Source organism: Notolabrus celidotus, chromosome 7 (genome assembly GCF_009762535.1).
Source record: "Notolabrus celidotus isolate fNotCel1 chromosome 7, fNotCel1.pri, whole genome shotgun sequence".
Classification (NCBI taxonomy): domain Eukaryota; kingdom Metazoa; phylum Chordata; class Actinopteri; order Labriformes; family Labridae; genus Notolabrus; species Notolabrus celidotus.
In genome coordinates this window covers 28720403-28742433 of record NC_048278.1, presented here as the reverse complement: position 1 = coordinate 28742433, position 22031 = coordinate 28720403, and the positions used below count along the sequence as shown (strand labels likewise).

At 38.9% G+C, this 22031-nt stretch overlaps 1 protein-coding gene across 2 annotated transcripts in view; it reads left to right on the top strand.

Moving 5' to 3' along the window:
• The first annotated feature begins 11132 nt into the window (after window positions 1-11132).
• The window catches only part of trim2a (tripartite motif containing 2a), a 38253-nt gene continuing 27354 nt past the window's right edge, over window positions 11133-22031 (top strand). Inside the window, exon 1 of one of the 2 annotated variants that reach the window (XM_034688567.1) lies at window positions 11133-11336. The gene's annotated coding sequence lies outside the window, so the exon portion shown is untranslated. Of the gene's footprint in view, window positions 11337-20259; window positions 20434-22031 lie in introns of those variants that run through there. The other variant, XM_034688568.1, reaches the window with a different exon arrangement.

Sequence of the window (22031 nt, the reverse complement as noted above, 5' to 3'; positions counted from 1 at the left end):
CAGGACTCGTCTACTGTGGCTTTTTATCATCTGATGTCAACAGGTGCTCCACTGCTGCGCTTCGCTCTGCTCTGTTCAGCTCTGCTCGGTCTTCAGTCACTCTGAGGACTCACAGTGAAAAGAAAAAAGACTGATCACTCTGTTGACCAGTCACTGAACACTCAGCCACAGGGCTGCAATTTTGTTGTTACTTCACTGCGGTTCGTATTTCTGATGATGACATCTGAGAAATAAATAAAAATCACATGTTGCTGTGTAAACTCAAAGCTTTAGTTCTCTGTGTTTCTGTGAATGGATTGATCCTCTTGTGATGTTAGAATGGACGTCTGGATAGTTTGTAACGCCGCCCACAAAAGATCATTGTGTGCGTTCTGTGAGGAAGAAGTGGCTTCAGGGCGACAGAGGGTCAGGGAGTAGCTCTGATTGGTTCGTGATAACAGGAACGAGGGGAACAATAACATTGCTTGATACAAAAGCATTGGACAACACAGAGATTTCGCCATAATCTCAAATTACTTCACCTACAGATGAGGGGTATTATGACCTTTTTTCCAAACCCAGCAGAAAAAAAGTACAGTTTTTTACACCATTCCTACCAACAGCAGCTTTAAATAAATAAATAATTTTAACTTCTGTTAGCCAACAAAGTGAAAACTGTCTATTTATTCTCCCTCTGTGCTCAAAACTAGAAGTTTAAATAAGATAAATGAATAGATATTGATCCCACACTGGGATAACATCACTATTGACAGAAGAAACAAGCCAAAGTAGAAATAAAGTGTAATTAAGTAATTAATTTAAATCTCAATAATCAGAATTATAATATAATAAAACACTATTTTCACCATTCTGGTATTCACATGTATAGATATAACAATGAATGTTTAATTGCCCATCAAGCTTGCACATGCTGTAAAGAATCCTACTAAGTTAAAGCTTAACATTGGTGTAGATTTTGGCGCCACCTGTGGGTGAAGCAGTGTATATAAAAGTAGGGCTTAATATAAAAGAGGTATTCTCATCCTGCTGTCTTTTAACCATCAAATGTGCCACTTACTGTGAATCTCTGCAGTGTAAAATGTAAAAGGAGAGCTGATTTGGCAGGTTGCAGTCAGTGAGTTATCCTGCGGGAGCAGCTTTGGACATATGAAATAACTACTGGTATGTACAAGTAGTCAAACTTGCCACTAATGGTTTGGTTTGTAGCTTATTAACTCACAGGAGCTTTAAGTATAATTCTGTCCTGTAAGATAATTGCACACTGGAATAAATAACTTAATAATAATGAAATATACTGTTTAGCATAAAATTAATGAATTAATGATTTTTGGTCAATATCCTCTTCAGATTGTGTCACATGTTTTTGATTTTATTGTGAACAGGTAAGCTTCCTCCTATTATAGACAATGTTTTTTAAAAGAGAAACAAAAAAGTTCAAATCCACATGTTGATTTGTTGATAGTGAACAACCCTTGGGATAAGAAATGTACAAAATGTGTTCAATTGGTGATAATGCACTGTGAGCGTTGCACCTCAGCCTCTTAACCACGAGAGGGCAGCAGAGCCTCTTGTGTTTCAGCAGTATCATCAGGGACTCTGTTCTTAGCCAGTCCTTGGTCTTAGTCTTTATGTATGTTTGACCAAATTCACTGTCATTAATTTCCTAAAGCACTTAGAAACAATGCCATTACTATACAGTTTCCATTATTACTTTGGAAGGACAGGAGAAGAAATAAGCAAATCATTTAAACATCATGTTTGATTTAAAATAGTGTGAAGACAACACAACACATCAAATGTTGACACTGAGAAATGTTAGTTTCATGAGAAAGATATTATCATTTTAAATTTGATACCAGCAACATGTTTCAAAATAATTGGTACAGGGTCAACAAAACACTGACAAAGTTTTGTAATGCTTAAAGAAACCACCTGGAGGAACATTTTCTAACTAGTGAGGTTAATTTGCTTACACATCTAGCAAGGCTCCATTAATGCTGAAAGATACATACAGGTGTTGGAGCAACATATGCTGCCATCCAGACAATGCCTTTTTCAGGGAAGCCCTCTCTAATACAGAAAGAAGATACCAATCTACATTTTGCACATATTACAACAGCATGGCTCAGTAGTAGAAGAGTCCTGGTGCCAAACTGACCTGCCTGCAGTACCGACTTGTCACCCATTGAAAACAGGTGATGCATTATGAAACAAAAATACAGAAAAATATTTCCAAACTTGTTGAGCAGCTGAAATCCAATGTGAGGACAACATTTGACTTCCAAACTCCAGAAACTGGTCCCCTTATTTGGCAAATATTTGCAGTGTTGTTGCAAGAAGAGGGGATGTAACACAATGGTAAACATGCCCCTCTTCAACTTTTTGACAAGTCTTGCTGGTGTCAAATTTTAAATGAGTGCACATTTTTCATAAAACAATACAAATTTACAGTTTGAACATCTTATATGTTGTCATTCACTATTTTCAACTAAATATAGGCTTTAAATGTTACACAAATTCTCTTTTTAATACCAGCACTTTTTGGAATTGGGGTTGTATAGTTATGTTTGTTGAAGTTGTGAATTTTCAAATCTAAATTTTCACATTGTTTTTTGGCCCATTTGTCCCCCTGTAGATTCTTTATAGCGACACAGGACATACGATAACTTCTGCTTTTCTCCCATTGTCCTCTATTCACTGTCTTCACAAGAGCTTGTGTGGAATCATTTTGTATTGTTCAGATTAATCTCTTCTTCCTTTTTTTTTTTATGATAGCACCATTTTAAAGTTTCTAAAGAGGGGTAGAGGATAGATGCACTTCAAAAGAATGGGTCTCAATATATAAGCAATAGTCTCATGCTCTGGTAGAATAGACTTATGGTTATCTGAGTCAATAACATTGAACATTTTGGAACTGCAACATTATTTTGAATCCAGATATAACTTACCATGGTGGTCATAAACCCTTTAAGTCACCGATCATTCTGTAGTTTGAGATTCTGTATAAAAGTCCAGCATACTTCTATGTATTTGGGCTAAAAGTTAGCAGCATTGTGCCGTCTGTTTCCTCCTCAGTATTGAATTAGCATGAGACATGCTCGTGACTTGGCACGTTTATCTGTAGATGAAAGGTGCAGTAGCCATGTGCTCGGGATTATGCTCCTCTCAATCCCTCCTTATCCCGAGCTCAACCTAACACCTGAAGAGCATGATCCTTACTCTCACTCTGATTGTGACATCCTCTCCTAGTGAGGGAAAATCTCATGTTGTTGTTGTTTCCAGGTTTGGGATTTTTTTTTATGATTAATTGAAGAGCAGCTGAAGGATGTTCTCCTGCTCCCCAAATGCGTCATGAAGCAGAGATGTGGGATCGGACAACAACCTGAACAGGAAAGGAAGCGTCAACAGGACCATCCCTAGAAGGAGTGAGTCACAACTTCTGTGTTTATGAGCGTAATAAGACAGCAATGGCTTCTGGGAGATAGGGCTGAAAAGCAGTTCTTCCTCTGGGCAGTTTTAAATCCTGCATGACCGGATGTTTTTGAGGAGCCAAAAAACACAACACTACAAAAGGAAATAATGCTGTGATCCATTAAATGCATTTATATATAATGCAACCTCAATGTGATGTCCAAAGAGGACTTGTTCCCAGAGAAAGGTCAGTTTCCAGTTTTACTACAGAGTCCATACATGACCATTCACTCTAAAGGACACACTGTCACTCCTGATCCTCCTCACTGAATCACTCTGACCTTTAAGCACAATACGTCTACACACTACATGTGTGTGCTACAGCCTCTGCAGCATCTACAACATGCTGCGACTCATTCCACTATGGCTGCATGGATAATCAGTGTGACATCTACAGAGGAGCGTAGAGATGAGCAGAGTGTGTCATTAGTGTAGAGCAAAATGTTTAAAATCAATCTATAAAAGTGTGCACTCTGAGTTTTTATGAGAATTTAAGTTCAAAGCAAAAAGTCTACTAATCGGTGGATTAGAGAAAATGTCTGATGCTGATTCTGCTTCTTCTTCCTGTCTATAGATCTAAAAGTCCTGCACACATGGTGAAATCAAAACCCTGAAAGGATCCTGGAGACGCTCAGAGAAACATAACAGTGGAGAAACAGGAGGAAACAGACATGGGGTGAGACACAATGTTTTACAGTCTGCTTTAATGTGATGAACTGCTTCCCTTTCCTGTTTGAACAATGCTTTTTACACAGTGGGCTGTGCAATGCTGAAAACAACTCTAATCTTTAACTGATAGTGAGGTTTCTGATAAGTGATTCATAGTTGTCGACCTTTTTATAACTGCAAATGCCAAATATACTTTGTCTTGCCGGCTCAACTCTCAACACATTTGTATATCTATAGCACCTTTCATACATTCAAACATGCAGCCCGGAGTGCTTCACAAAATAACAGAGAGACAGAAAATAACAGAAATAGGTGAAATGACACAAGACTGAAACAAGATAGAGGAAACGTATATGAAATACTTAAAGTAAAAATAAAATCAATAAAATATCAGTAGATAAATACTAGAAAAAAACATAAAATAAGACAGATTAGAGTAATGTACTTCTGTACCTTCTTTGACCTTCCCTTTAACAGCTGAATCTGAAGATGCAAGTCAGATGCTAAACTTCAGAGCATAGACTGTACAAATAATGGATGTAGTATCACCCATCTGTTTCTGAAGCCAATTGTCGGCGGGAGCCATATTAGAAATGCTGAACTCAAGCTAACTTCTGTCAAACTAGTGTGAGGTAGAGAGGCGGAGTTTGAGCCTCCTAGCCAACAGCTACAGTGTTCCCGGCCGTCAATCAAGTCAGTTATGTCCTTTTCGGGCAAAGCTCAAAATCTCAATATCTCCTGAATTGTCACGTTATAAAGAAATTCACCCCCGTACAGTGTGTGCCTATAGAGAAATGAGCTATTCAGAACCAGCCTGTAAACATGTTTATTAAATGCAAAGATCAACTTTTTGAATGTGTGTATGTGGTTTCCAATGTTTCTGCAGCCAGCCTCAAGCGAAGGCTCAATGAACTGCAAAATATAGCACTTCCGCTTTGGGCTTCATATTTTGAAACCAGAGGTTGCTGCTTGCTTCAGATTCGTGATGTAGCTAATGTTAGGTTGGGGGAATTTAGCATATGTCAGAAGTCGTTTACTTTTCTACTTTACTTTCAGCCCATGTTTTTCATTTACAGTATTAATGAAGCTCGGTCTGGGGGTCACCCTTTTCATCGTCCTGCTTATCTCTCCGTTTGTTCTCCATTTGTGGACGTACAAGGTCTACACCATGTTAGCTCTTCACATCTTTATCACTGTAACTAACAGCCTGTGATCCTTGCAAATTACATTTTGCACTTTCTAATATCTTGTCAGTCACTAAAGTAAAGCGGTCCATAAGTCGCTCGTTAACATGAGCTTATTATTTTCTACTGAAACGATCCCACACTAGAAACTCAGACCCTAAAAGCTACAAGAGTACCATATTTGACATATTTTAAAGCTGCTATCAACATTCAATCACAACTGCAGTGCTAAACACAAAGCCAATCAATTTGCACACCAGCAGTGGGATCAGATCGGTGGTCATCATCACTAAGACATTTATGAAAACATGACTTTATTATAACTAGTTCTTATCTGAATAGATCTTTCAGTTTCACAAATGTGTTTAATTACTTACCATGTTGCTGCTGTTAAAAATGTGTGTCTGTAAATAATAGTCAAGTTAATAATTAAAAACCAGAGTTTACTGTACAGAAGTTTGTGGCTACAGTTTTTAGACTGTTTACACATGGCACCAGGCCACACTTTTGTTAGATGTTTTATCAAAGAGTTATTTTTCTACACAACTATTTAATGTATGTTGGGCTGTGGCCAAAATGGCATTTGGTCAGAATTGTACAGTTCTTTGTAAGTTGTTTATTTCTTTATCAGGAGAGGAGAAGGGGGGAGGTTGAAGGAGCTAAAAAAAAAAAAAGAGTGCTACTTTGTCTTAACAAAAGTCAAGTTTGACTTCAATATATACCTGTTGTAATGAATAATTGTATGTAAATTGAAATGTGCAGAATGTTTGTTTTGCAATACTCTTTATAAGGTCAGACATAAGCTAGATCAATGATGGGCGTGTATATATAACAGTTTTTATTCCATTCATATTTCAACAGCAGGAGGGGCTTGGGGGAACTCTTTTCTCAGGGTGGTGTTTCAGCCCTGCTGATGTACATAAATAATTCAAAACAGAAACTTATTTTATGACTGAGGCTATTAAATAAACATGACGGTAATACAATGTTGAATATGTTGCATACGTATGCAATAAATGGAATTACTCTTGTAAAGTACAAGGGAAAACTGTACTAAATGTAACAAACTGTATCAGACCGCTTTATTTAGTAATGAAAACAGTTGAGTGACAACAAAAGTGTATTTCCTCTCCATAAAAGCATCTGTGATAACTCAGTAATGCTTTTCTCTCCTTCTAAATATCACTGAATCCCTATATACTTGACCTTACACTGCAGCCTCTCAAAGAACTGTGAAAACAGGCTCCAAATAATCTCTTTCAAATCAAACTTTTTGTTGCAAATTGTTCCTAAACATGTGTTCAATCAAAACAGCATGAGAGCAACAAAGAAGTTGGTCAATTATTCAGCAGCCATTCAGCAGAGTCTGTGCTAATCCTGCATGCTCTGCTGGACTAATGACAGCAGGTGCAGGCAGCTGAGACCAGAGCAGGATGAAATCATAGTCAAACTCTCGCTGGTTTATCAACTCAAGTGTAAATCTAATTGTAAATGGTTTGGTTATGAGGTACACTGAAATGTGTGAAACAGTTTGCTGCAGGTTTTATTGAGCGTTTCTTCTTTGATGCTCTCATTTAATTCTTTATTTGAATCGCTCATGGCAAAAAAGTATTGATTTATTCCTCCCTGACATCCAAAGTTTAATCATGAGTATTGAGTTTGTACAGCCTGCTTCATTATGTGTGTGTTTAATTCTCAAAACTGACATGCAGGGTTGCAGTGGATCCATATTCTGTGCTGTTTGGTTTGGCATGAATTGTTTATTTAACGGCTTTAGTGTACCTTGTTTGTGGTTTCAATGAAAAAGAGGTGGGATGCTGAAATAACTGAAATCTTTGCAGTGAGCCTGTGACTGTGCAGTGCATATTAAGCAGGTGCCCTTTGACTGTGACTCACACACTGACACACATACACACAAAGTGCATTAGTTTTCTAAAACAGTTGTGAGGCCTTCAGAAGCATCAAGTTCACCCTCCCCTCCTCCTCCTCCTCCTCCTCCTCCTCTGATACAAACCAGACAATAAACCTCATAGCGCCTTTTTTCTATCACACCAAATCTTTAATGGAAAAGGAATGCAAATAACTTGTTTCTTTTCTTTTCTTTTTTTAATCTGAAAAGACTCTTTCATGGGCGGCTGCATAATGCAGGGTTGTCACAGCAACAGCCTCCCTCATAAGAAAGGAGGGGCTTGACTGGAAACCACAGTTACTGCTGGAGCTGGGATGTCCTGTTAGGAGCAGAGCAGTGCTCATTCTCAACTGGATTCTGTTCAGTGGATTCGTTTGAATGTTCCTCTTACTTAAAGTGAATAAACACGTATGTTTGCTGGTGGACAAAGTACTTTTATCTTGAGGAAAATCCTTTCCCTGAGGTACATTAATTACACTAGGGACAAGATTTGCATGAGCAGTATCAGTTAAATAAACCATTCGCCTGGTTAAAGCTCCTGTGAGGAGTTTTTAGCTGGTCATGACATAAACTGAAATGAATACTGATGCCTCTGTTTGAGCTTCAAACAAATGAGGCATAGATTTACTATTTTTCTACTGCATGTTTTAATGTCTGAATCCTCGGCTGTGACGTAGGATTTACAGGAGGTTATTAATTAACTGCATGATGCAGAAACAGATATTTTGATGCTCAATGAGAAATATATTTAACTTAAAATAAAGCAAGTTTTTTTGTTGTTTTTTGGGGGTGAAAAAACACCTCTTTGACACGTATGGGACAAGACAGTTGGGAGATGAAAAGGTACTGATTTGTCCACAGGGGGCGCCAAAACTGACACATACTGAAAGTCCCTCACAGGAGCTTTAAAGGCACAGTGAGGAGTTTTAACTGATTTTGAAACAGTGCCACTTTTTTCCTGATGTCTGTCCATGACCTACATGATCAAAATTATCAGCTACAAGATTGGTTATTTCTTTGAACTGAATTTTAGTGTCTTGATTTTCAGCACTCAGCACACTGGAAATGTCTATGTTTGAACACGGATAGTAAAGTTGGGCAGTGAAAAGTAGGTTAGCGGGCTGGATGAGTTCTTTTCTACTCAATGTGTTCTACTCATGGCTGATACTGGAGCAGGATACTGGAGAAGACATATTTCTTCCGTTGAAGTATCGTCTTAGATGGAGAAACTCTTAAACCTATGCTTCACTGCTTTTTGAGAACAAAAGAGTTAAAACATGTTCATAATTACATTATTCAGACATTTATTAGGAAACTGGAGCCCATTACATGACACCGGGCTGTGCTGGGTAATGTTGTTGTTGCTGTTTCATTACAGTTAGTTATTTTACAGAGATACAAATGAATACATCCTCCCATCACTCTGCATCTGGCAGAACGTTGTCTTGCACAAAGAGAAGTAGTGTTAAAGGGATAGTCCTTTAATAGTAAGTGTATCAGCCACAGGTGTATCGGCCAGTCAGCTCAACCTCAGTTGAGAGTGGCCGGAGAACCAGACCGACAGCTAGGCAATCAACTTCTGCAGATTGGGTCAGCTTAGTTAATTTTAACAAACTCCAACCAAACCATCACAAAAAAAAGAGACAAAAATACCATCAAGATAAAAAATTAGTGATTCTGGCAGCGACAGTGACGATGAGGAAGCAAGATGACCTCTCTCTGAGCCAGAGTTTACAGAGAAGAACAAGACTTAATGGACCAAAGGGAAGAGGGGGATGCTTCTTTGCTATCTAGAGAGATTCCAAGCTCTACCTGGTGGTGCAGGACAGGTGTGTAAACTGTGAGCTAATACGCACGAAACCAAGCAAGCTAAAGACTGTCACAAGTAGGACTTGTAACAATAATACTTTAGTACCTTTCTGAATCTGAGGACACCGGCGGCTCACATACTGCTGCAATCTGCATCACTCACTAACCAGAGTTCTTCTATTACAATGAGCAGGGGTGTCGTACTGGGGGGGAAATATGGGACTGACTATCTAGGTTCCAAGTGGGGAGGGAAGTTTTCTACTACGCTTTTGTTTTGTTTTGTTATAACTGCGATAAGATAACTAAAGTTGTCTGAATATATAAACATACATTCAGAATTCCTTCTGGAAAACAGGGGAGTCTCTGTTTACGTTTGGACCGCAGCTGTCTGTCATCAGCAGGGAGCTCCTGGGATGCTGAATGGACAGTGGCTGCAGAGCAGACCGTGAGCCTTGATCAATCAATGTGGATGAGCGATTAATAAGTTAGAAACGCTGGGCTATTAGTGTGATTTAAACAGCTGTCTATGCATAAAAACGCTTGTCATTGTCAAATTTTCACAGCATCAAGTGTGGCTGAATCTGAGTGAAAGTAAACTGTAGGTTTTTAGAGTTTTATTTTACTTCATGCTGTTAAATTATACTAAATAATGCCCCCTTGTTGTTATTCATCAAGTCACTTGGCTTCAAATAGTCTTGTTTAAAGAGATGGACAGTCTGAAGGTCAATATTGTGCAATTACATTTGGAGAAATTGTAAAAAAAAAAAAAATAGTATTGATATGTAGCTTAGATTTGAGTCAGTTAACCAGGATAGTTTTAAGCATATATTTTTGTTCAATGCAAATAAACCAGTATTATAGCAGCAATGTTATATTTTGTAGGGTTGGCTGTGGTGATGGGGACCACTGAGATATCTTTTTAGGGGGCCTAGAAATAAAACAATGAGTCTAAGAGAAGCTTTTAAAAATTTAAATTATTTCTGTTTGTCTGAAATGTCTACAAGATTTCATCACTTTCTAAAGTACCATCCTCTGCTTTGTAATAACTTGTGTTCAAGAGTTTAAAATAATTAGTAGTAGATAGATAGATAGATAGATAGATAGATAGATAGATAGATAGATAGATAGATAGATAGATAGATAGATGATAGATAGATAGATAGATAGATAGATAGATAGATAGATAGATAGATAGATAGATAGATAGACTTTATTTTAGACTCATAGGTCTGTAACAGCACAAGAGTAATATAAAAGACTAAAAATAAGTAAAATACATGTCAGCAAGAAATAAAGAGATCACATGACATTCATTTTTAATCAAAGCATAAAAAGGCATTTGTTCCAATGTTTCCAAAAGGAAGAAAAATACCTTGTGTCACTTAATGTGGGCTGAGTGAGCTCCCTTAAAATTTCATTTTCTGAATCAGCTAAGCGACACATAAATTTATACATCAAATTTCTGAGTAAAGCATGAAACGTAGGGACATTGTTTGATACAAACATATCACTTGCACTGGTCCATCTTCGTAGTTTAAGGAAAATTCAGAATGCATCATTATTTGCTACCTGAAGCTTTTTCATTTTAGCTCTACTGTAGCTGCATCACACATGGGCAGTATAAAGAGGAGTAGTAAGCTCTAAAAAGCTCTGTTTTAACATTATCTGAGCACATTGGAAACTTACGTGCTAGCATATTGGCCTGTGCATAAAGTTTACAGCACTGTCGCTGCAGATCATCATCATCACATAAATCATTTCTGATAATGTGCCCCAGATAATTGACTTTGTCCACTACACTAAGCACTTGATCAGAGATACAGAAAGAAGGAAAGTTTTGCTTCTGATCATCCTTGGCTTTCACAATCATTATAACACTCTTTTTGTGTATACTCTTTTAGTAACATTTAGGCTGCAGGACATCCCTTAACTTTGTAATATATTTAAGAATTTTTTTCTCTGTTACACCACACAGACAGAAGTGAGCTTGTATAACCATTGCCGGGAAAAGTAGAAATAATGCATGGATGCTGAGGCTATTTATACACGTGGATGTAATATTGATGAAGTTTGTTTCCGGGCTGGATCAGCTCTGACTGCATCCGGCTGCGGTCCCTTTTACTGTCGGCGGATCCTTTAATAAGTGAGCTGAAGTAAGCGCACGCTGCTCCGCTCGGTGCAGCTGGAGTTTGTTCATGCAAAGCTGCAGACAGGACGGTGCGCACGAGGAGGGGAGAGACCAGCACAGCAGACTGACTGACAGACTGACAGAGAGACAGAGAGGAGAAAGGCCGGTAAGGTTACATCCTCTTGCGTAATAACAGCGGTCTCACCGGCGGATGAGATAACATTTAGATGGTGGAATTTAAAATTAATGCGTGTTTTTGTAGAGCTGGCAATGAATGAATGCTCGCGATGTGCTCACACTTGTTTCAATAAAAATCTTATAGGTCAGTATTTATTTAGAAAAAGTTTTAATATGAAGAATGTAATTTAACATTATACGCGCATACAGTCAGATTAAGAGCATATGCTTAGGCTTGCTTGTGTGCTGTGTGTGTGTGTGGACTACTTCAATAATCCATTTATAGCAGCAAGACAAACCTGCAGCATGACAGCTTCAGGCTCATGAATGAGGTTCAGCATCTTTAATCTGAACTTGAATGAACCTGTGCTTACTGATGCACGCTCTGAATTGTGTTTGGAGTTTGTGTATTGTTTTACTTGGTGGTTTAAGTAAATAGTTTGGTGACAATTCTGCACGATATAAGAAAAATAGGCTATGTGTTGTTCAATGACATTGTTCAATATTGCGATAGAGCATTATTTATGAATTCAGGTAAGATCCAATTCACATTTTAAATGTCCATGTGCTGTTTTTGTTGTACAAAACCTGAGTTTGCAACATGTCCTATGTCGGAATCCCTTTCTTTCCTAGCATGATGGCACTGTCAGCCAGCCTTAGATTCATTGGACAACATTAAAAGTGGTGTGAAACTAGACCATTGTATCTAGGCCTTCATCCAACAGGTAAAAAATGCATCTTGAATGAGAAAGAATGCTTTTTAATATTTTTCTCATTTATTGCAATAACTTTAGGCTGTCCTAAGGTTTTTATTACAAGGCTAAAACTTCGATTATGAAACTGCGATTTATTGTGCAGCTCCAGTAACCTCACACAGGACTTCCACCAGATCTGTATCCAGTCAGTCTCTGATCCGCTGCGTTCCGGCTCCGTGCTCTCTCATCCGTTAACACCCACCGGTTGCATTTTGGGAATGCAGCACAGAGCTGGACCGCGGGGAAGAAATAAACATGTTTACAGCCTGGTACAAAAGACGAGTGTAGTCTGGATAGCTCATTTCTCGATTGGCACACACTGTACGGGGGTGACTTTTTTTCTAACACAGCAATTTCGAAGATATTGAGATTATGGGTCTTCCAATGAGAGGCACAGCTGACTTGATTGACAGGCGGGAACACTGTAGCTGTTGGCTAGGAGGCTCAAAGCCCGCCTCTTTACGTCACAATCGCTCAACAGCAGCAATATGGCTGCCGCCGACAATTGGCCTCAAAACAGAGCTTCAGAAACAGATGGGTGACGTCACGTATACTATGTCCATATTTTATACAGTCTATGATATTAACATCGCTGTTAGCTGCTTAACTAATACATAGCTTGGTTTGAAAGACAACACAGTAGGCTACAGGAAGTAAAACAATATTTTCTGTAACAATGTTTTGGTAGGTCACACTTAGATTAAACTTCAGTAGTCATGATGCAATAAAACAGTGATGCATCTTTAGCATCAAAGTAGTTGGCTAATATTTTTTGGCCTCTGTATGTTAAGTCAAAAGATAACTTGTTTAAAGGAGGTGCAAAGGGCAGCTGCCTCGAGCACAATTAGAAGTACAATTGGCACAATTAGAAGTATAATTGGCACAATTTTTACACGTTATTTAATCAATACAATGTTAAGTTGCAGTACTGTTACCTTTCCTTGAACACTTGTCTTTATATGGTATTGCTTCAGAAGCAAATCATGTCATTAGATGGCTCCATTCTTCCTCACAGATAAAATAAGTGGATTTAAGTTTCATTACATTTGTCTGCACTACCTTCTGTGCTCCGTCTCTATCTTCTCTCTGCACTGTATGTGTGTGTGTGTGTGTGTGTGTGTGTGTGTGTGTGTGTGTGTGTTTGGGGGAGGTCTTTCTCTTGATATCTGATGTTCAGTTTTTGTTCAGCAGCAGATTTGCAGTCACTGTGACATTGGAGGTGTTTTAATGCAGTACAAAATGATGGGAACAGGAAGTCAGGAGGGATGCAGTAAAGGCTGCATCACCTCTGCAGTACTGTACACTTTTCTGCGGCTGCAGAGCTGCAACTATGAGAGTATTATAATCAGGATCAAGAAAAAACACCAGAGACTAGGATGACTGAGGGTCACTGAATGGGCTGACTTGTCATAATGCTTGCATGTCAAACATCAAGGCTCACTAACTGCTCCTACTGTAAATCCACTCTGGTGGAGTGGGCAGTAGTAGGCAGCCATGCCCGGTTGCCAGTTCCAACATCCAAATCATTTAATGAGGATGTTTAGCATGACACAGTTTAGTGGCTAACCCTTACCACATGTATGTTAAGTGAACAACATAATGTTCCTATAGAGTGTATAAAAGCATGGGCAACACAGAGTGAAGCCAAAAGTTTGAGAGTTCCCCCTGGAGACTGGCTGCAGTATAGGTTATAAAGTCTGCCTCCTCCATTGTAACTGATGGAGGCCAAGCTAGAAAATTAAAATCAGAATCAGAATCAGAAATACTTATTTATTTATCCCGGGGAGGGAAAGTCAGTCATTACAGTTGCTCTATACACAATAAGTTATACAAATACAATAATAAGCTATGTAGAAAATAAATACATGGTTGAAGCCCCCGGAGATCAGTAAGAGGGCACTCTGGTGGTCTGTCTGGAGTCTGGCTATGGCAGCGTTGAGAACGTTGGACGCCGTAGTCAGGTTGGCAGAGGGGGGTTGTAAACAGCTACCAGTATGACATGTGAGATCTCCCTGTGCAGATAATATGGTCGGAGGCCCACAGCGCTCTCGGTGCTATCCCGGTCTGCCCGGACAGTCAGGAAGCCGTCAATGGAAGCACAACATGCTACATTCCTGAAACTCCGTCAGACTCCTGGATAGTCTTGTTAGGTCGTCCATTTTATTAATCAGAGATCTCACGTTGCCCATGATGAGATGGTCAAATACAGTTTTCTTGTCATAGCAGTTATTTCTAAACTTGCTGAAATATGTCTAGGGGGTTTATCAGTAAGTTAAATATGTTTTGGTGAGAAAAAGAGGTGTGAAGTCAATCCCACCGCTCCACCAGCCAGATCACTTCTACACTTGACTTGGCTCCAAATTACATCACCAGTGGAATAATCCTTCACCCTTTTAGGCAGTGTTCTGGCCTTATTTATGTACAGTGGAAAGAGATGCAGGCATGCCATCCATATGGTTTTGTAAACACTAGACATCTTTTAGATAATAAAGTCTAATATAACATCAACACCAGAAATTGTGAGATATTTTTGGACAAATTGCTAAACACTAGACAGTTATTGCTTTGTTACAGAACAAAAATTGTAAAGTACTTTAAACTGGCCTTAAATGTTTCCTCATATCAAACTGTATCAATGCTCTGTGAAGTTGGTGATTTAAATTTGCCAATTTCCCTCCTTGGGTGTGTTTTTATTTTTCTTTTGTTGAAATTAAGTTAACATTTCTTAAAATAAGGTTCTTATGGCTATGACTTGGTGTCTGTACTTACACACAGGTATCAAATTATCTCTAGTATTGAAAGCCTGAAAGTGAAAGCCTGAAAGTGATGTAGTAGTCCTTGATTGGATTTCTTTCCAGACTCTTGTGAGATTGCTTTATAACTCAGAGTATAAAGTGCTATTTTGATGTACCCTTGTCTCCTGAAATTCAGTATATGTGGTTGACATTGGTCAGCAAGGTGACCATGAACATTTAATTATCCTGATTGATGGACAAAACTTTCCATTGCAAATGTCAACTGGTGTTTTTATTGATGTCTGTCTTCTGAAGCCCTGTAGCAGGCTGACCTGCTGCCCTGTGACACTTTAACCCCCAAGGATCAATGAGCTCCATACTGTGAGCCCTGCTGCCACTCCACAGCTACGTCTGGCTGGTTAAAGCTCATTGATTAGGATTGGACATCAGCCAGATTAGTGACTATTAATGGAGTAGTAGATCTGTGTGTCTTAGTGAAAGGGATTTGAAGAAGCGGCTCTGTGTTTGTGTGTTAAACGTTTACTGGAACACAACAGCAATGAAGAGCAGGACCTCTATCAATAAGAAAGCTGTTTAATCAGTGGATGCTGCACAAACTCTTGAAAATCTATGGGTCTAACGATGAGATTCCAAAATGCATCTCAATGTGACACTGAGAGGACAAACTGTGAGTTCATTTACATTACATTTACAATTTAAGGGTTAATTTCTTGTTCAAAATGCTGCTACTTTTGCATATTTAACTTTCCGATGTGTAACCTGAAGCCTTTATATAATACGGGATATCAAATAAACATGGGCTTTTTATTATTGTGTCTAGAGAGACTGGCTCACTTTTTGAGTCTGCCCCAAGTGGCCAGTGGAGGAACTGTAGTTTTTTGACACTTCTATATATGCATCTTTATTTAGACCTGAATATTGCAGCTTGGTAAAAACATTATAGCTGCACCTGATGTCTCTCTTTTATTGATAAACCTTTAAATGTTTCTCAATCTTTGGTCACAGGAGTAGCATGAAATGGTTATTTTATCCAAACAAAAAACTTGATCAATTGCTGACATAAATGTCTTGGTGATTAATTGACCGTGTTCACAGGGCAGCTAATTTCCTCTGACATCATACTCAAGGGGAGAACTGCAGATGCTGTAACAAGTGGCACAGCTGTCGTCCAGGTATTTACCATTCCATCACTTCTTGATTCATCACCAACTAAGGTGATCATGATAGTGAAAATCTGGAGTGACACCAGGCCGTATTCAGAGTTCTAAGCTAAGTATCTCTTGGCTCCAGTTGTGAATTTAATGCTCAGGCATGAAAGCTGGATTGACCTTCTTATATTTGCAAGATAGGTTTTAAGTCTATATCCAAGAATGTTGAGGTGCTTTTCAATCCAACTGTGAAAAAAGTCCTCCTAACTTTTACATATCATCATTAAACTGTGCAAAAAACAGAAATATCACAGTACAGTGGAATAGAAGAATAATTACATCTAATCAGGTGGATTGACTGATTATCAAATGTTTCAGCTTGAGGTCTTAATGCACACCTACAAGGATGATTTCACACTGGTTAGATGTCTGCTTGGAAAGTGTTGGTGGGCAGAAATATGGTGGGAATTTCATGTGATGAGATGTAACACACAGGAGAGCCAGGAGGCTGTCAGCTGTCAGTCAAGCGCAGACTGTACAAAAAGTCCTGAGAGGCTGATTAAGTGAAAACAGGCTGTGGGTGGACACGACTGTAGAAATGTTAAATGCCTCATCAAAGTTGAAAATTAGCCATATCTTGATCTGCTGACTGATTAAATGACTTTATTTAAAAACCCAGCTTCAGAATGTCTGAAGTTAAAGAGTTCTGACAGAAAGTTTAAACAACCTTCAGACTTCAAGCATCGTCATAATGTAGCGTGCATGTCATGCTCTACCCAGCAGGGGATATCAGCATCTCACAAAAGCAACACACATGACCCTCCCCTCCAAAATACGCATAAGATGTCCGGATATTGCTTCTTTAACATCCCTACTCTGCATTTTGTGGTATAAGCCAAATCAAGCCCAGATCCCGTTAAAATGAAAAGAACTGCACAGAGATAAATATAGTGCCGTGGTCCATAAATCTGTCCTGTTTGGATGACTCATTTCAGCCTATTGTTTTTATTGGAAGGCAATGATGAGGTACTAAAAAACACTCAAATGGGAAATGGAAGAAAACAGCTTTTGAGTTCGGCTCATTCAGGCTGACTTTTTTCATTTCAGATTAGTCTGTTTTCTTGGTCTTGGCTTTTTTGCATCTGACTGGAGAAATTTGTGTTTTCTTTGCCTGAGGGAACAAGAGAGGAAATAGTCAAAATAAACCTCCCTGCAAAGACTTGAACAACCTGATATATTTGTTTCATTTTTCCTCCACCAATGTTTAATGTTCTACACAGCAGACTCTAGTTTTTCCTCACTCTCTGTAGTTATCTTTTGAAATGGGCTTTCAGACTGGTACTTAGTCAGGAACACTGCAGGACACCTGAGAACTGGTTTGGTCTCATAAGCGTTTTCTTTTGTGTTGTTTGTCTTTTACTTTGCACATTGGTTTCTTTTGTCTACCACTTTATTCATACATGTTTATATACCCTCAGAGATCAAAATAGCATCATTAATCTGGTTGATAATTGTGCTGTTAGTTGTAAATGCAGTATTCCTAGCTCTCTAAAATCCACAGCTGTGAATTCAAATCTCACATCTAGCTTCTGTTTACTTCCGGAACAAGTCACATAAAGATAAGCTGTAAAGACATTGAATTTGTGTCTGCACAGAGCCATCTTCTCTGCTCTAAGTAATCCAGTTAAGTGGGAGTAGATGTACAGAGGGAAAACAGACACATTTAGATAATTACTACAAACATTATTTGTGGCCTTCAAATAAGATTAAAGCTTTCAAGAAATGAGAAACTCTCAGGGGGGCATGCATGTCTGTGTTGTTATACACGTATGTTCCTGTTTGGGGGAAAGTGTGTGTTGTGGTGGGTGTGTGCTGTCTTAAATGACTGCATGAGTGATTTTGTTGCAGAAGCACAACTATCTCTCATCAGAATAGAGCACAACCACAACAACAAATAGGAGAACGTTTTTCTTCTCGTGTCAGTCACTGTGTTCAGTAGTTAAAAGACCTACAAATTTAGGCCTACTAATTGTACAGTTAGTTCTAGTTCAAGCCTGTTTTGCCAGTTTCAGACTGTTCTCTATTTTAGACAACATTTGAGTGGCAAACACTTGTCTGTTGTTATTAAATTTCAAAATGATCAACCTACCTGTACAAGTGTCTCGTACTTTACGGAGGCTGTACTCTACCTGTAGCCCTCACCAGCTAGTTATTCAAAGACAATGCAAGTATGCTGTTATTAAGCAGGTGTAATGATATGTTCAAAATCTCTGTCGCTGACTTGTATCAGAATGCTAACATTTATAGGAAGCACTAAACACAAAGTACAGCTGAGGCAGGTGGGAATGTCCAGTATTTGGTCATAAACCAAAGCACTTCAAAAAAGGACAAGATACAGTCAGAGAACTCCCAAAATTAACACAGGGCTGACAACTATTCACAACAACAGACAATTATGAGTTGCCAAACCACTTAACCAGCATGAGACCTCAAAGAAGACCCACATAAGTAGGAGGAGGAAATACAAACTCATAAAAGGAAGATTACAGGTTCCAACCCAGAACCTCCTGACTGATGAAACTGCACTAACCCCTTACCCCAAACGGGTCTGGTTTGTCAGTATTTGGATCTAGAAAATGGATATAAAGTTGTATTTAGGCTGTGTCTGATTAAACTAGCATATAACCCATTCAACAGAGCAATGCATAACCGGCACAGACATGTGGATGTTAACCTGCATGGAGCACCAAAAGCTGTTGGTTCCAAAAGCTCTGCTATTGATAGCCACACTGCAAACCAATGCAACCCAATTTACCCAAAGACTCTGTGATCCGTGTCAAATAAATGGTGCTCAGTTTGCACTGTTTTGTGAGTGTTTTCTTACCATTACAATAGTTGGTTGGAATTAAAATATCAGTTCAATTCACTTGGAAATTGGTTGCTTCAAAACATCCCTAGTCAAAACGGTGTGTCGGATCACTTTGCTTTGCACGGTCGCTTGCACAGTCTATGGTTAGGACAGTCAAAGAAGAAACCTTATGTGTGTCCAGCTGATTTAACTCTGGTTGCATTCTGTTCAGACACAGTGTTAGATATTTATAATCTTTAAATGTCTGTTGTAGGTTCAATCCAATCCAACTATAATTGTTTACACTCTTGATCTTAACCAAAATGGTGACCCAAACAGAATGAGCATCCATAGAGTCATTCTCTAAGCATGAGTTGAACAAGGTTTTCTTTTAGTCATATTTCATTGTTTTAAAGAAACTATTGCTTCAGTCCCCAAACTCAGGCACTGCAGTAAAAGTGTTTTTATTCCCCTGCTTCAGATCTCTCAATGACTAGTAGGCTCAACTTGATTTGTATTATACTTGTTACAATGTGTTTGTTTATCCACAGGGTTTGTGGATAGAGCAGTTCTCTTCCCCTCATTTCTCCTCTGAGTTGTAGTCTTGGTTCTGTTGCATCATCTGTCGTGTTGTTTACCAGCTTTGCTCCAGTGACCAAGTCCCTCCAGGGGGGAAAATGGGACAGATAGCAACATGCTCTTTTAACTTTGGTTTCATTCTTTTAACCATCATGTTTCTGTCTCTGACTGCACTGTGATCATTCTTATAATTATTGTTGCTTTCTGAGAACATTTTCTGGTCCATCTTGTACCAGTTACTGAGACTTTAACCGGCTGTTGTCTTAGCTCATGGACTTTGGGGAATGCCAATCAAAAAAAATTACGTAAATGTTGTAGACTATTGGGACTTATGTTTTAGCTTTGTCAATTCAAACCATTCCTCTGAAGAATGAGGTAATTCCAGCTCTAAAGGAAAAAATGATCATATTTACTCTTTGGGCCTTTCTTGGAGATATAGATACAATTGTTGACCTTGAATCAGGTTTCAACTTTATCTTTTGTGTACCTATTTCACACAAAACACACATGCAAATAACAAGGATATCTAGAGCTGTGCTATTGCAGACTCAGTGTTTGAAATAATGAAATAATTTATCTCCTGTTGCAAAGTATGGTGTCCCTTTTCTCTCGCTCGGTCCTCTGTCACTCCTTATCACTTTCCCTCATCATGCCTTTGGGACTCTTGCCCTCCGGAGGTTAAAGAGTAGCCGCAGAAGCTTGAAGCCCCGCCTTCTCTAGCCATCACACACCCTCTGATTGGTCCTTCTACTACACCACAGACTGGCCCATCCCTCCTCCCTCCTCCCTCATCCTCCTGTCTGTGCTCACCCAGAGCCTCCCTGTCAGTCTGTTTGGATTATTGTAACAGCTCAGGCCTCTCACATGTGCTCCCCTCTCTGCCTGCTGCACAAACCACAGTGAATATCAGAGATGGGAAGGATTAGATGACAGGGAGCAGTGTTTGTTTTTACCCCAGAGAAGAGGGAGAAGTGGAGAAAACAGCAGCCATGGAGTTGAAGTAAGTGGGATGTTGAGGATTTAAAAAAGGGGAGAGGAGGACTGGAAAGAGTGAGTAAATGATGGAACAATAACAAGAGGAAAGGAAAACATAGAGATTCATGGCTAAAAGAAGAGGAAAACATTCTTTATGATACTTTCTGAAAGTCTCCATTCAGAATATGATGTTTTGTATGTCTGTCTGTGTTGTTTGGCTTCAGTAACAGGAGACATCATTATTAAAAGATGCTTCTGTAACTCCAGGATATTAATCTGGAAGTTTGTGAGCCAAAATTACAAAATACATGTCCTGGTTACTCCTCAATATGACCTGTTCATTGAAATTCATATTGTTTACTGTCAGCAGATGTGCTTCAAGGTGCTTTCTGTACAGGAGTTTAATGTACTGTATGCACGCAAGAATATATTGCTCTCCCTTCATTTCCTCTTTCCTGTTTGTTATGCTCAGCTCCCTCAGCTGCCTTAAAGCTGTACAGGTGTACTTTACACGTTGGTATACTGTGTGTTTAGAGAAGGCAAGTTTCTTATGTGACCCAAAGTTTGCATGAGAAGGCTACCCAATCCGTCTGTAAAACATATAGCACTGTCTTTCTTTGGACCTTTGATTTGGCTTAAAAACACTTATAACAATCAAAAGTATTTAAATGTTGTTATTTAAAAGCTACAGGATAACATTTACAGAGAAAAACAGCACCATAAAACAACCTGTGTGTATCGCTGCTGGTGTGATAAAATATGAAATATTGCAGCTTTATTAAAAACTGCAGGGAAAAAGAACTGAAGCAGTTATCAGTTATTTATACAGGCTAACTCTTATGCCGCTTGCTTGCTAAGTTCAAGACCTGGGTGAAAGTAGCAAAGAACTTTTTTTTCCACAGAAACCTGGTCCAATAATACTGGACTACAATACTCTGATAACAAACATTGTAATCACTACTCTAACTTTAGTCTCTGTCTGGCTTCAAAGCTGCTGACTGTAAGAGTTACGTGTTGCTTAGCTAGCTTAAAACAAAAGGTAGCACATTTAAAGCTAGGACTCTGATAAAGAGATTTTGAAGATTCACGTGGAATACAACAAGCAGTTCAGAGATTATTGATACAGCTTTAACACCATTCAGCAAACATATGAAGCTACAGCCACAACTGTTTACTTAGCCTAGCTTGGCATAGAGACTCAAACAGGCGGAAATACTGTATTAACCTGAATGTAAGATGTTGTTCTGTTCCTTGAAATACATCTGAAAAAAGAGAAATCATCTCATACTCTGGGTTTAGTACTGCCCTGCAAATATTTGTCACAACAGACTTAACTTTTAAGCTAGCGTCCCCTCATGTCTTGAAATAGGGGGTTGTCTTATTATAAGGGTTGTCCCATATCCAAGACATTACGGTAAGTGACCCGGCTCCTGAGTGCCAAAACTGTTCGACAATGTGTCAGTAAGTACATGTAAAGCTGGAAAGTTTTGCTTGTTTTACCCATAGACTGTATAAAATATGGACGTAGGATCTGTGACGTCACCCATCTGCTTCTGATGAGCTGTTTAGAGGCCAATCGTCGTCGGCAGCCATATTGCTGCTGTCGAGCGATTGTGACGTAAA